The 16,238-nt window shown below is 45.8% G+C and overlaps 1 long non-coding RNA gene across 1 annotated transcript; it reads right to left on the reverse strand.

The window, feature by feature from the left end:
- Positions 1-1,018: 1,018 nt before the first annotated feature.
- Positions 1,019-15,708, reverse strand: LOC129201537 (uncharacterized). Its single transcript, XR_008575436.1, has 3 exons — positions 15,598-15,708; positions 10,274-10,371; positions 1,019-1,117 (listed from the first exon to the last, which is right to left on the reverse strand). It is a non-coding gene; the product is annotated as an uncharacterized LOC129201537 (long non-coding RNA).
- Positions 15,709-16,238: the final 530 nt, after the last annotated feature.

A 16,238-nucleotide genomic window follows, 5' to 3' on the forward strand; every position in this document is an offset into this window, starting at 1 on the left:
CTCTTGCTGCTTCCTCAGTATCTGAAGGAGCAGCTCACCAGGAACTGTAAGTGATGACTGTTTCAGCTCATCAGTTTTAAAGGGAAAATTAAGTTTTAAAAGTTCTCCTTCAGTAGCTTGGCTGAAACATGGCTTTCTACAGACAGCCTTATCCAAAACGTTCACAAGCGCCTTCTACGTCCCAAACCGAGGCAAAATTCTCCTGATTTCAGATGTGACCAATTCAACAGTTGGAATGTTTGCAAAGCTCTTGGTGCCCCAGGTAAAACTCCAGGAGAGCATCGTGTTTCATGGCAGGCACTGGGTGACACCCAGAGAATCAGGAGTCATTGCGACTGCAAAATCAGAGGGATAAACACCATGGGAAGTACTGGCAGCTCAGGTGAAATGGTCTCCTTGAGAGCCAGCAGTATTCTGCAATCACTTGAAAGTCTCCGGAGTACTTTGGCATTTCCTGGTCTTTTGGTGAACAAAGCAGCAGGGTGGGGCTGGTTTCTACATAGGCAATGCAAGTCAGAAAAGGGACCCCAAGTTGCTAGAGGGATTTTATGAAATCTCAGCGAGGCAACCAACGCCTGCCCATTCGACAAAGCTCGGCATGGTTAGAAAGAGTCCTATGATGTTTTGAATGCCGCAATGCGTCATTTATTCCTTCTCATCCAGGAGGAAACTTCTGTCTTTATAATTTATGAGACTGTGTTTGGTAACAAGCAGGCTGTGACATCTCTGCAGGGAATGAGGAAACTTAGAGCAGATACCACCTCATGATTAATTCGTGTAGCACACGAGAAGGAGAAGCAAGGCCATTTTACGTACCACTTCAATCAACCCTTCCAGTGGGACCGTGGCTCTTATCTCTGCCTCAGAGAAGTAAAGTCAGGGCATACATTGCAATGGGACAACATTTTGATGTGGGAACATTTTCATGCCTGGTCCTTAAGGTAGGAGAAGAGAGCTAGGCTATGCCTGCCCTCTCCTGCAACAAGAACATTACCTCTCCTAGCCATCAGGTCCTGCTTCGGATTTGGTCTTCAGATTTATTCCACTTACAACAGAGAGCTCAAAGGCAATTGTTTTTTCCTCAAAGTTTCTGTCCACCCAGATCTGTGACTTCTAGCTGCAGGAGACAATGAGAGGCATCTTCAGAAGACGGGGCATATGACTAGACTCATTTCAACCAAAGTGGTTATAATCGGTGGCTTTAATTGCAATATAAATTAGCAGCAAGACACTTTCCTTTAAATAATTGGTTTTAATCTTGTTCTGCATTTCTTCTTTTGATTCTTTTGCAAGGGAGAGGTAGACCTCGCTGATTACTAGCCACAAAAATACGTTGGAGTTGTATATGGTCTTTACACAGAATTTGGCATTTGTCTTTGCTATGCAGGAGGACACATGGTGAACATATTTAAGCCATTACACAACTTAACATACCCTATTTAGGTGCTTCATTTTGTATGACAGAGAACAGCAAATGAAAACTGAAAGAGCCAAAAGCATTTTTGCATCCTGCTGTTTCTGGATGGAAAGTGGGATTTAATGAAAGTGCAGAAATTTAAAACTATGGTAAATTTGTTTCGTATGTATCATTTACTCTTCTGTAATTACATTTTTCACTGGAAATGAATGGCTTGGTTACTGAAAGCCTTACCCATAGTCAAGGATTTTAAAGCAAAGCAGATATTCCTTCTGAAAAGGCTGCTGCTGCTGAAAGCTGGTACATCTCCTCGGTAAAACCCCAGTTCAAGGTGGTCAGCTGCTAATCTCCTTCTTCTACAGCACAAATTGTCTCAAGGACTTTGAGAGCAAACAAGTATTATTTGAATATTATCCATCAGTGTTTGTTCAGTTCATGCTATTTTAATACCCTATGGTAATCTTAAAAAACACCATCATGACTGTGAATTAAATTTCAAATCTATACTTTAAGAAAAAAAAAGAAGTTAAAAATAGTATGTGAGTTTGACAAAATGTACAATTGAAAGTTATGTTTAATCATTGGTAAGCAACGTGGCATATTTGTTTAAATCATAAATCGTATTTAATTTTCCTTATTATCCCCCCGTGGTCGGCGTTACAGTGCTGTGTACCTCCGCTGCACCTGCCTGAGGCCATGTAATGAAATTCATGACCCAGCATGCGGAGGGAATGGGGGAGGACAGCATTTGGTTAGCAGAGGATCGGATCTGCAGTGACAGTCATGGCAGGGACCACGTGCAGGATGCTGAATGAGAAGGACACGGGTATTTATCGTGTTGTGGGGGGCAGCAGCTTTCCCAGTTGTCCCACCTCTGGAGCAGGGCACTTCTGGAGGGGAGTGAGGCATTTTGGGGCAGTGAGCCCCCGTCCCCGCAAGGTGCTGGGCACGTCAGGGGACACCAGCTGCATCCAAGGCTACTACTACCTGCTGAGAAGCCTGATGGCCTAGAATTTCTCTGAATTACCGTGCTAGAAGATACTAATTCATATGTTTATGAAATCCAGGGCAGACTCGCAGCTGTAGTACTGAGAAATCGTATTATATCACCAAAAGGATCTTGACATTTACAGTCCCCTTTCACCAGGATTTTAGGTTATAACTGTGCTGTAGCTGCCTAAGCGATCATGTAAACACCGCGCCATAACAGCATTTTATTCTGACAGTCATTTACTCTCAGCTCTAACTACAGCTATGAGCAGGAATTAAACCTACGCACTGTGGAAGAGGACATTTTTCTTTCAAGCAATCTCTGAGAAAACACTCAAAATGAGCGTGCACACTTGGTAGACATGGTTAATATAATCTTTAATTTCTGCTTGAAAAGCAATGGCGGCAGAAGTCATTTTTTCCTTGTAAGCTTGACATCCAAATACAACAGTAAAATAATAGCACATGAAGAGATGAAAGCCCCATCCAGGACAGTTTATATGCATTGCTGTTCTATTTGAGAAGGTTTTTAGATGTCCCTACTTCTAAAGCTGTCAGTTAGCTTTACTGCCGCATGCATTTAACCTTCCCCCGAACACCAGCTTCAAAGCCTCAGTGCTTTGCGGGCATCATCGGTCTTTCAGATACAAAAAATATTGCTTTTGGTAAAAGATGTGCTTTGTTCCTTTTGTTGGGTAAGCAGAATGTCCCGGCAGCCTCAGCACTTCATCATTAACTGCAGGACATAGTTCACACCCAGCTCAGGAGAGAACTGGAACAAAAAGAAAAATGGTTTTGCCTTCCTGCCCCTGACCCGATGCCACCGTGTTATTTTTCACAGATCACTAAGACGTCCATGAGCATAAATCAGCATCATTCAAAACCCAAGCATCTCAGGGCAGCAAAGGAACAATAAGAATCCCAGGGTTTTATGAATGAGGGGGATTGTCCTGTACTGCTGGGCTCGGATCAATGCGAAGCTGGCAGGGGACGCCACCGCAATGCAATAAATGCTGCCATCTGTTACTCCTAAGCTCCCAGCGCACATAAAAGGCACCAGTGAAAATCAGCCCTGCCTCGATGCGAGGAGATGAGGCAGCTCCTTCCTACCCATAAGGGCAGTGGGCAAAGCCGGCATGTGGTGCTGCTGGTGGGGCTTTGCCTCAGCGGAGCTGCCCCAGGGAAAGACACCTAGGGGGTCCGGGACTGTTGTGGGGCATCCCCATGGTGGAAAGCTTTCCAACACCATGGCTGTCTGATGTTCACGTGCCCCACAGAACTGCACAGCCCTGTGAACATCAGCACCTCAGTGGCATCTGGGCCCTCCTTCTCCACTCAGGGAGGTTCAATGCCCAGCACAGTAGGAAGCACTTTGTGTATTTTTGCATAAATAAAGCCACCATCTCCCCTGCAGCAGCTCACCCCAAGTCTGAGGCTTGTTCAGAAGAGTGTGCTGGGCAAGGGGGCTGCTTCCCTGTCCCCAGCCTCCCTGCAAGCACTGACCTCACTCCCAAAGCATGGCATGTGTTTCCCGGGGTGCTCAGGAAGCTGGCTGTTTAGGGTCCTGCCACCCCCCTGTAAGCATCTCAGCCCTGTGCCCCCTCCCTGCAGAGGGAATGAGGGCTGCCTGCCAGCAGTCGCCCCAACCCTGGGAGCAAGCAGTTTCCCACCTCACCCCACCACTGGCTTTCCTCAGCTTAGGGACATTTTCATTTCTTCTGCAGGGCACGGTGCCTTGGGGATAATTTAGACCCAAGAAACCTGCAGCTGAGGTCCTAAACATGGAGGCACTCTGAAAGACAACAGGCTGTTGTTCTCTGCTGTGTGGAGAAATCCATGGAGCCTAATGACAGAAACAGAAAGGAAGAGGAGACACCCACATACAAAAGCAGTCTACTCAAAAACTACCCTGTTATTTTTAGTGCGGAGTACTATTCATGTTTGCAGGCGTATTTTTTCCCCACCCTGAGTCCATGCAGAGAGAGGGATGAATCTCTGCAATAGCTCATTGTTTCCATTTTCTTTACATTCAGATAATGTATTTCCAGGTTGAAAGACTGGGTGGATGATACCATCTACACATGCAACACTGTTGGAAATGGGACTTGCATGCTTACCTTTGAAAATCTGGCCCCTGGAGGATGTGATAATTTCTCTCATTATTTTAGCCGGTCCTCTTCAATACCCTTTCCCTCCCAGGCACGTGACTGCTTGGAGCTGCAGCCGTGTCCCCCCACGAACACATCAGGAGCTGCTGACCGTACCACCAATTCACTGGGGAGCTGCAGGAGGGACCAACTGTGCCTAATTATGGACAGCAAACCACCAGTCCCACAGCAGGGACAAGCATGCAGATGAACCTCTCAAAAGATTTAATTATGTAGAAGTGATTTCTATTTTGAAATCCCACAGGATTTCTATTTCAAAAATTAACCACTAGAAAAAATGCTTTTTCTGTCTATTTGTGTCAAAACATTTGTGTCCTTCCTACCTTCTCCCCTAGTTTGCTTTATATTTGTGGGAAATGCTGCACGTATCATGACACTGTACGTATTCTGAGCAATTCCTCAAAGCCCAATTCAGTGATCATGATTAAACTGAAATGTGCCTGAGTTTCCACTGAATGTGAATAAAAGGCAGTTAGGTCCTTAGCTTTGAGATTGTCAAACAAGAATGATTAAAAATATGCAGCTAGCCAGAAAAAAGCAAGATATAAACCTGTAAAGCTAAACAGAACAGCCTCATGAGCTGATTTTTTAGCTTAACTGGTTTTCATCTAGCAAGGATTTCACCAGGAAGAAAATCAGAGACTAATCAGACAAGCAAAAAAACCCCCAGTTCACATTAAAAAAACCAATTCATTTGTCAATTATGTCTCAAAACCCTATTAGCAATGACTGGCAGGTGCCTGGAACCCAGCTACCTTTGCTAAGTGATCACTTATACAGTGCTGTGGCCCAGCAACTATTTACTACATTTACCACAGATAAACATGTTTGATCAGAGCTATTAACTAATTTAGATAATTCACATGCAGTCGTTACCGTATATGAAGGAGTGAATGGATTTACAATGCCTTTGTTTGACTGGGGACACTGCAGTTCAAAATCCCGGTGTGAAATACAGATGTTGTAGACTACTGGTCATACCATGTCAGCAAACATTTAGAAATACCTTTTTTCCCCCCATCAAACTACGGCCAAGGTGGTTTCCTTTTGCAACATGGTTCCACGAGGAGATGGGTCGGGTTGGGCTAAGAGAGACAAGCTGCTGACCGAAGTCCTCCCCATTCGACACAAGCCCGCCGTGGGCTGGAGGCCAGGAGGAGGCACAGTGGGCATGCATGGGACAATGGGTGGTGAGCTGCCTGCAGCCCTTGTCAATGGTGGGGATGTGTCTGAGCCGGGAAGGCTGAGGAGGGGATGGTTCAGATGCCTCCTGGCACGGGCGGTGGTGGCAGGTGGTGGTTCCCCTTCCCCTTGCCCTTCCTGCAGCAGCCGGTGAACAGCGCAGAGCCACTGCCTCCCTGAGCCGCGGGGAGCCCTCCAGAGATTGTCCCAAAAAAGGGCTTTAAAGGTCAGCATCACTCCCTGATGCTGATATGTCTAAAAGTCACCTGCAAAGGAAAATAAGATTTTTTTCATCCCCCTCACAATGCAGCAGCCATTGGATGTGGATGCCAACTCTTCCCGCAGCAGGACTCCCGCGGGCACTGTGTCCTCCTATATGAGCAGGGACGTCTGGTTCCACGGTGGCCATTCCTGGTGAGTCCCAGCTGCTGTTTCTCCACAGCAGGCACCATGCTGGGGACCAAGCACACCAGCAGCCAAGGGCCGTGAGGCAACCACCGGGAGGAGGAACAACTACATCAGTCTGGAGACGGGCAGTCAGAGCTCTTGGCCTCCAAGCTACACAGCTGCTGGCCAACTTTGGTGTTGGGGGAATGGCTCAGAAGACACACCAGCCCATCTGTGCAACAAGGTCTATCCTAGTACTTCTGGAGAAGGAGCAGAGAAGATGAACCAGCAGCTGCAAGGAAACGATGTGTTTGTATGTGCCTTCCCAAGCCCCTTTCAGTCCTGTTTGCGAGAAAAACACTAGTGTGTTTTTGAACTGTGACTGCTGGGAGTGATGCCAAAGCAGAGGTTGTCATCTTGTTTTACTTGAATATAAGAGAACGAGTGATGGACTTGCATTGTACCTGAAGTGGGTACTCCTCTGATCCTAGCCCCTGAGAGGGAAGGGGCTGACCTCCTCCTTCCTTTTTGTCGGTGCTGACATCCTTCAACACTGTGTGCATGTGGTCTCTCCTAGTTTTGCCTACCTGATTTCTTGTGTTACTTCTAGCACGTAGAGAGGAATGAAGACAAGCGAAACCACCATGCAGGACAGGCGGCGAGAGCTTGGACGAGACAGAGAGTGGATCCTGCCAAAGCAGGCAGCGCAGCTTCCCAGCCACCGTGGAGGGAAGGGTGCAATGCCGCTGATCCCCAGGCTGGCCGGGAGCTCCGCTGTGATCCCGAGGACTTACGTGCCTGGTCTCTCACAGCAACATTACCGCAGCGTTATTCTGGTCAGGAGAGGGTAGCCACAACTGCTTGTGTCTCAGGCAGCAAAGCGTGCCATGCAGCAGCGTAGAGGACAAATACGCCAGCGGCTGCCAGCTCAGGCTCCCTGCATGCCTCTTGCCCTGGTTCCTAAGATTTCTTAGGACAATCCTGTCTCTCAGCTTTGGTAGCAGATGGAAGTCTGGATCTCAAGCTGTAAAAATCCACCAGAAAACATGGATTTGGATAATTTCCGTAACCTCAAATGCTCTTTTTGAGCACATCCAGAATTGGTAGAGGAGGAGAGCAGATTTCTAAGTCACAAGATGATGCTATAGATGCAAATGTGTGGCCAAAAGCCAAGGCTGGAGACCAGCCAGAGAGCCAAATGCTTGACTCAGGCAAGTGGGTGTGAGGACTTGTGATCCTGAGGGGTCCTGGTGTGGGTTAGAGGATGACAGGGTAATTCAGGTAGGAAGGGACCTCAGCAGGTCGTCGCTGTAGCCCAGCCTCCCTCTCAGAGCAGGATCAGCCCGTTTGCCATCTGCCTTTGCCTTTCCCCAGTTCTGCTCCTTCACAGCTGACCCTAAGGAGCAGACTGTCTTGCAGCAGACACAGCCGGGTCCCTGCAGCAGCGTATCCCAGCCGGTGCAGCTGCTTTCTTCTCTGGGCAGTAAGAAGCAGTGCTAGGCTGCTGGGGAGCACGTCATGCAGGGGGTAAGGGATGCCTTCAGCAACTGCCTCGAGTGCTTTCCTGCAAGCGTGACCTGAAACTGCTTTGTAAACCCCCTGCAGTTTTCAGCACTGAGGGTCAAACAGTCTTAAAAATGGAGAATACTATTTTATTAAACATACTGAATATGGCACAATCTAATGTCGTTATTGATTCAGTTCGAACATATATATATTTACATACAGCATGCCGCATGTTTGTAGAAACACTGTTTTCATGAGGCTGCCCGCAGAGGTCGGTAGGAGACCAAGAGATCGGACAAGCAAACGGGAAGCAAAAGGCAGCCCTTTATTTGGATGTGGGGCCGACAGAGGGCTTGGCTCTGCATTAGTGATGGTGAGCTGCTGCTACAGGAACCTGTTTTGTTACTAAGACACGTTACAAGTCAGCAGCCAGCCACATTTTTCTGACTCATCAGCTGATATTAATTAACGACTTGGGAGCACACCAAAAATTCCCACTGGCCTTCCTTCCTTGAAAGGCTGTGGTTGTCTCTATCCCCCTCCCCTTGGCTTTAGAAAAAAATCACATCGACAAAGCTATACATTTTAAGTATGGGAAATGACCGAAATAGCTCACCCCTGTTTTCCTTGTAGAGCAGTGCCCTGCCTGCAGCAGGGACCAGTCCCAGATCTTGCCAAAAAAAGGTGCAAAACCCCCAGAGGGCAGGATGCAAACCTAATAAGGAACATATAACACCGATGATTTTTTTCCTCTCTTTCTTATGACAATCAGCTTTGTGTGTGACCAAAACTGCCGGTTATAAAACAAATGCCCATCTCTGTGGGCTGCTGCAGCTCCCTGCCAGACAGGCCAGTAATTCTGAGCTGCAGGTTTTCAGATATATACATTCAAAATGTCTTAATTTCTTTCAAACAAAGGAATGAGGCAACACTACTGAACTAGCAACTGCAAAAACTCCATCATCATCATCTTTCAGGTAGCCACGGTCCCTCATCTCCCCAGGGTCTGGCCACCTTTGCTTATGCCACATCTGCATCCTCGCCCGAGGCAGCATCAGCTAAAACCCAGCCCTGAGAGGCAGGTTTCCAGGCTGACTCCCAACACCCGCATTTCCCTGTCCCAGCAAACAGGGTCACTGGTCTTGCCTTTTTCTGGGATCATTTATCCTTTACTGTCATATCCAGTTTCTCATTTAAATAATCTGCATTGATATGAAACCAATTTTTCTCATATCCCCTGTAAATATTAATCCTCAGAGGACTGTATTTAGACAAAATGTAAATAGTTTCCTTTATGTAATTTTGTTTGGGCAGAACAACTGCCACCAAGATATCATGCAGTCTTCAGGGTATCATGACTAATGCTTTCATACTTTTCTGACATGTAATTAAAAGATAGGGGTTTTTTCTTGAGTCATTACTGGATAAATAAAGCCTCCTTGTGAATTACCTCAGCCTCCTTCAATACAAACACAAACACAGAGCAAAGCCATGTTTCTGAATTCTGTCTGTTTTTAACAGGTATAACCCTCTTACTAACAGCTTAACCACATCTTTATGGACACAGATGCTCAACCACATCTTTACTTTGGTTCTCATACTCCTATACCAATTTGTGAAGCACCAGGGAGCATTAAATGCACTTTCCACTATTCATAGAGGACATTTTAGTGAGTGATAGCCCTGGTGAAATAATCCCCCCTTCATCATGTATACATCTAACCTAAATGAAATATTAACAAGTCTTAGGAAGATACAGCTGAATTAAAGGGGCTGAAATACTTACCTCTCGTGGGTACCCTCACAGCAAATGACAGCGTCTCCAGCAGAAAGTTTGATAAGAATTTTAGTGACTTGCATGTGTGCAGAACAAAGTCTTGTCCAAAGTCATACCTCAAAAATACATTCATTAATACTCCTATTTTTAATCTGTAGGGGTTTCTCAGGATGGATTTTCTTGGGTCGGCATTTTTGTTTGCTCCTGCTATTCTTCCTGCTTTCACATTTCAGTGGCTGGAGCATACAAAAACCAGTTACGGAAATGCCCGACCCGGCATTTTCTTCTTCTTCCGAATGCAAGCGGCCAAATACATGTTTGCTTTGGACTAATGACTCATATACATTCAAATTCAAAGCGGGTCTTATCATCGCATTATGAAGATTATAAAAGCGGTCGGCGTAAAGCCGCTTGCCGTAACAGGGACACTGAAAGGGCTGCTGACTGCCCAGGACCAGAAGCAGGGAGGCCAGCTGGAAGGCAGGCTGAGAATGAAATTACACCTCCCCAAGTTTCATATTCAGAAATATGAGCAGCTTCTCATGGGGAGCTCAGCATTTAAAACTCGATGAATTACAGAATGAACACAGGCAGTTATTGACTTTAGCCTTTACCCCTGTTAATTCTGCTGTGTACCCTTGCTCATCCAAATCTTAGCCTTAATTCAGTCTCAAAAACTCAAAAATGTTTAAGTAATTAGACCTAGAAAAGGTTTACTAGTATATTGGCTTGGTTATTAATGTATAAGAACACAGAATTGTCTGGTTTAGTTATTTTATTCTAAGTTCCCAATGTGTCAGTCATCTCAGAGGAAAGAGCATTTGATGAAAAACTCCCAGTCATTACCTGCCTTCCTCACACGATGGCCGTGGCTTTCCCTCTTTCTCACTGATGACCTGTAGTGGGGAGTGTTGCTTTGAAATACAGCCGTAGACATAAGGGACCTTTTGTGAAAAAGGAAGAAAAAAAAAAGAAAGAAACAAAAATAAGGAAATGGAAGCAACAACAAAACCACGTCTGCCTTCGTATGACAGGGCTGAGTAACCCAGACCGGACTGGCTACTCACCCAACAAAACCAAACTGGTTCGTCTTTTTCTGGCAGAAGACTCAATCTCAGCCCCCACGTGTCTGTGCACCAAATTTCCCTCAAATTCCGATTTTAGGGTGTGCGTGTTTTGAACACGTGAGGTTTTAGGCCTCTCAGAGGAACAGAAATGCAAGTCTGAGCCAAGGCTTTGGGGTGGTTTCTAAAGCAAACATGGAAAAGAGTCTGAAGGTTTTTCAGTAGAATTTGTCTGTGCTTACTGGTGCCTCAAATTATTGTTATTTAAACACAGAGGGTTTGTATTAACTGCGTGTTTGTGCATGGTAAATCCGAAAACAAAGTTTGACTTTAATAATGGAGTTGATAGCACTGAAACAGTGGATCTAAACCCCTGTAAATAACAAATCCTTTTGCCGGTGCCCTCAAAGTCTAGACTGTAATCTGTGCTCTTTGCACTGGATTTTTCCCTCTACTTCCTCCACTTCCACTGAAGAAATGACAAAGTTAACTGGTCAAACAAGTGTTTTCTCACTATCACCCTTCTGATTCTCTCCCCCATCCCACTGCGGGGGGAGTGAGCGAGCGGCTGTGTGGCGCTTAGGTGCTGCCTGGGGTTAAACCACGACAGCCTGTACCATCCAAATTCATGGAGCAAATGTGTTCAAGTTCAGTGCCCCAATTCATCAGCCTGATTTGTGTTATCAATCTGTGTCTGCACATACCGGGCTATTTAAAAATGGAAACTGGAAGAGCTTCTGACTACCTCACGTCAGGCGTGAAAAAGTGAGTTGTACAAGTCATTTGAACAGACATCTTAAACTAACTCACCACCTTGAACTAACCCTGATAAAAATCTTCTTTCCTCAGATTTTACCTGCAGCATTTGGCAACATTATCTCCTTAAACACAGCTGCTTTTTTATTATTGCTTTAGCATATGCATATGGTCAAATCATAAATGAATGGTGATATAAATGCTATGTATTATGTGTCCACATGCCATGGCCTTGTAAACTCTTTGGGTAATACCAACAATAATAATTATTAAAATGTCATTGTAATAAAATGGTGACAATGATATACTAAAACCAGCAAATGGTCTAAGCCAGAAATCCCTCAAAAAAGGAAATTTTAGTTCTCTTAAACACAAAACACAGACGAGGTGTGGTGAGCAATAGAATAACCGAGCTCAGATACTTGCCCTGCTCTTCCTCCCTCTGAAAACAAATGTAAAATATAAATCCTGTAGCTCAGTGGCTTTTAACATCCACCTGGCATGTACTTTGCAGTGTACAAGGCTAGGCAAAACCAGGTTAGAGAGATACATTTCAGCAAGCAACGCATTTAAACAAGGTGTCATGTCACGTCAAAAAATGCCACCAGGCCTTGATGCCATGTGCTGTCGCGAGCCTCCGCGAGCTGCTGCGTGCCTGCAGCCCTCCCGCAGCCGTGGGGACCGTCACAGCGCACCCCTTGCAGCACTAGCAGGACTGATGCACCAGCAGGCAAACCAGTATCCAGCACAGCTGTTACTGTCATCCCCTCTTGCTCTTTCAGCTCCTCTCCCTCTCCTGATGCCACCCCGATTTCGGCTCATTGCGGTACCAGGTACTGGTCTGGATCAGAATCACAGAGTCATAGAAATCCTGCAGCTTTGGAAAACTGTGTTGAAATTTCAGCGTTGTAAAAATGTGGCTACTGCAAGAAAGGGAGTTAAAGGCTCTGAAAAATTAAAATCTCACACAAACCAGCAATAATTTTTTATTTTTTTTTTAAATTATGTACTCCTGAATACACATCTGCAACATACAACTACAATAAAATATGTTTATAGGTTGGTTATGGTTATATATGGGGCTCAACCAGTTGTTTTTTCAATCCTCACTTTGCAAACCCTTGGTAAAATGCCTGACTGTTCTTTTTTAAAAAAAGGGTGGGATTTCAGCTGAAATTACCTCGGGACACAGGAGCAGATTCATAATCTAATCATTTATTTTCATAATTGCTTGCTATGTTATGGAGTGCTCCTATGAAGCTTTGCATATTGCAGCCTGATTGTGAAACAAATCTTTACCCATTATCTGCCAGCAATGTTTATGCACACAGAGCTAAAGATCAGCCAAAATTTCATTACAGGAAATCGAAAACACTAGAAGATGAATGCAAAAAACATTTGGTAGAAATTAAAGATACTGAAATGAAACCTTTTTCCCCATATTGAATTAGAAACAGAATATGTTACAAGATTCAAAGGCAGATCTAGAAAACGTGACTGAGATCATTTAGTTTGATATTTTGTGGATCATGGACCTCAGAGTTTCATGTGAACCCCTGTTGGAGCCAGAATGTCTCTTTCAGCAAGAACAAAATGCAACCTACCATGGTTGTTAATTAGGTTAATTGTTAATTACTCTTATTGTTAGAAATTTGCTCCTTGTTTTTAATCTAAAGTGTTCCTGTCTTTGGCTCTTCTTGATGGATGACGCTATATATTTGTCTATTAGGCTGAAGAATTATCTGCTAATAATTTTTTATTTCCTCTGTAGATATTCACAGGCTGCGTTAGCCTCGTTTTTTATAAGATAAACAGACTCTTCTCCTTGAGCTTTTGTGCTGGTTTTGGCTGGGATAGAGTTAATTTTCTTCATAGTAGCTAGTACGAGGCTGTGTTTTGGATTTGTGCTGAAAACAGTGTTGTTAATATAGAGATGTTTTTGTTACTGCTGAGCAGTGCTTAAATAGAGCCAAGGCCTCTTCTGCTTCTCACACCACCAGCGAGTGGGCTGGGGGTGCACAAGGAGTTGGGAGGGGACACAGCCAGGACAGCTGACCCTAACTGACCAAAGGGATATTCCATACCATATGACATCATGCTCTGTATATAACTGGGGAAGCTAGCCAGGAGGTGGGATCAAGGCTCGGGAACTAGCTGAGCATCAGCTTCAAGTGGTGAGAAATTGTGCTGTGCAGCACTTGTTTTGTGTATATATAGAGAGTTAATAATAATAATAATAGTAGTTATTATTGTTATTATTGTTGTTATTGTTATCATGATTAACATCATCTTAATTTTCTATCCTATTCAACTGTCTTTATCTCAACCAACGAACCCATGAGTTTTACTTTTTTTTTCTTTTCGATTGTCCCCCATCCCACTGGGAGCTGGGCGGATTGTCCCCCCACTCACTGGGGGAGTGAGTGAACGTCTGTGTGGTTGTTTTAGCTGCTGGCCAGGTTAAACCATGACAGTCGTCTTCATGTTTTCCATTTTTTTGTCATCCTGGTAGTTCTTACTTGAATCCCCTCCAATTTTTCAATATCCTCTTTGAATTGCTGACACTAGAAATGGACTCATTTGGCCAGTGTGCTGCTGCCAAGCATGGAGGTAATATATCCTACTTACTCCCACACAATATTCCCCTGCCTTTAATCACTTGGCAGAAGGCTGGGTTAGCAGCTCGTGTTCAGCCTGGCCTCCAGCTCTTTTCCAGTCTGCCGCAGTTTCCTGGGAGGAAGCAGTGCCCTTCCCCCAGAAGGATGCTCTGCACCCCATCTCCTCAGGTGTCTGGATTTGAACTTGGCTGCATTAAGTCCACATTTTTAAACAGCAACCAGACTATCAGGTGATGGAAACTGCTGTGTGCCTCTGCCCTGCCTGTGCCTCATTTGCTGTTTCTCCTATCTGTACCTCACTGGCAACCTTCAGGAAGATGGCAAAGCTTTAAGACCTATTTCATCTTCCTTTGAAGCAAAGGATCATATTTCTATCCTGGGTACAAGCACAGGCTCTTTGTTTGGGGATCTCTTCTCTCCCGATTTCTGTTCTGTCTAACTGCAGGTCCGTTGCCACTGACCTATATACTATCACCAAATGGTAATAAGCAAACACACCAAGTTACGTCCAGATTTAGTTCTGCAACAGATTGATCCTAGTTAATCAGAATGCTTAATCACAAAGGAGTGTCTAGCAATCACTGACTGGGAAGTTAAAGCATTGCTTTGCTCCTCAGGGGATGTTAACCCCGATTGACATTTCACGGGAAAGCACTGTTACAGCCCCCCCAGTGTGAGTGCAGCAAATGAGACTGTATGTGCTTATTAATTACTTTCTTTTAGTTACTTCTTATCCTTCTGACACTCTTCTATGAGCTTGCGGCTTTCCAAACTGCAAAGAGCAGTTTAAAATTTGTCATTTGCCTCTAGATGCTGTAATTGCATTTGGGTATGCCTGCATGTGCTCAGCTCACTGCAGACCTGCCAAGCATCTCCACGTTGGCACCAAACTGCAATAACCTGCCAAATCCCGCTGGAGATCCCCCAGTCAGCCTGATACCAGCCTGCACCTGACATATTGCCCACCACGGCACTGCCCAGCTGTCCTGTCCAGAGCCCATGCAGCAGGCATGGCCAAAAACCAAGGCGGGGACTGTCACCTCTTCCAGCTGGGACCCCATGCCACGGTCACTTGAGCCCTGTGCTGGGTTCCCAAAAACTGGGATGCCTGGAGATTGGCGGCCTGCTGCCTCACCAGCTGGAGGCAAGAGACGTCTTATGGAGTGGGATGAACCCAACGGGCTGCAGCTCTCAGTACTGTTAGTGAAAATAGCTCAATAACAGTGATAAGAAAAGTGTGATCTGTGGCATGCCAGAAGGGAGTCCCTGCTGAAGCTTGCCTGGTGCTTACAGGTAGGACACAGCGCCCAGAGCAGCGTGGGCAGGAGAAATGAGCCGGCAGGACTTTGATCCCGAGGACCCGCATCAGAAACGCACAGGAATGCTCGCTGCACACAGCCATGGCCGCGAGCAGCGCAGAGAGCAGCTCCATCAACCCACCGAGCAGCTGCACCCAGATTCAATTATTTCCTTTTCTGTTTGGCTGACTGAAAGTGAGCAGAAGGGCTGTTTAGTGTTAGGGGCAATTCATATCATATATTTAGGCAGCAGTGGTGCATCGCATCCCCGTGAGCCGCTGTGGTGTCTTTGCTCTCCCTGTCCTACTCCCTGGGTGCACACATGAATGGCACCTGACGTCACTCAGGCGAGCTGCTGTATGGCAAGACTTTTCCAGCTGGTGCTGGTTTAAAAGCTTTAACTGATCCTATTAACTGTCTTTGGAGAAACCCACCTTGCAACTCCGATGAGATCACGACATCCTCGGCGCTTCTGGAGGCCAGACGTTTCATTATGAGATGACTAGTGGAACAAAAGGCTTTTCTTCTTTGTGCATGCAGACAAAATCCACATCCCTGGAGATTACTCTTCCTGCCCTGCCCCTACCCGTCATTTTATACTGGGTTTTGAACTACTGACTCTTAGGGAAAAAAACAGATCTGGTTTCAAGCTGCAGTGGAAACCAGCCCAGTGCAGCCCCCAGAGGCAATACTGATAGGAAGCACTGATCTGCTGGGCCACCGATGCTGAGCATGATACAGGAGCAGTCTCCAGAGGTGGACCCAAAGCTCTGCAGCCATGGCGGTGAAGCAGCTGTGCCCTGCGCAGCCTAGGGAAGCAGAGCAGGAGGCAGTTGGTGGGCTATTGATCCAACCTGGCAAGAGAAGAAGAAATAGAAGTCCGCCTCGAGCCAGACAGCAGATTTAGGCAGCCTGCATGGCTCTGCACAGCCTGCCCACAGTCTCACCCCCACCCAGCGCCAAAGGCTGCTCTGTGTAGAGCTGCATGGCACAGCACGTCCATAGTGGTGGCTGACTATGGGCAGTCTGACAGTCTGTGTCACTGGCAACACCAAGATTAAGGCCATCTCCAGCT

Source organism: Grus americana, chromosome 1, assembly GCF_028858705.1.
Source record: "Grus americana isolate bGruAme1 chromosome 1, bGruAme1.mat, whole genome shotgun sequence".
NCBI classification, from domain to species: domain Eukaryota; kingdom Metazoa; phylum Chordata; class Aves; order Gruiformes; family Gruidae; genus Grus; species Grus americana.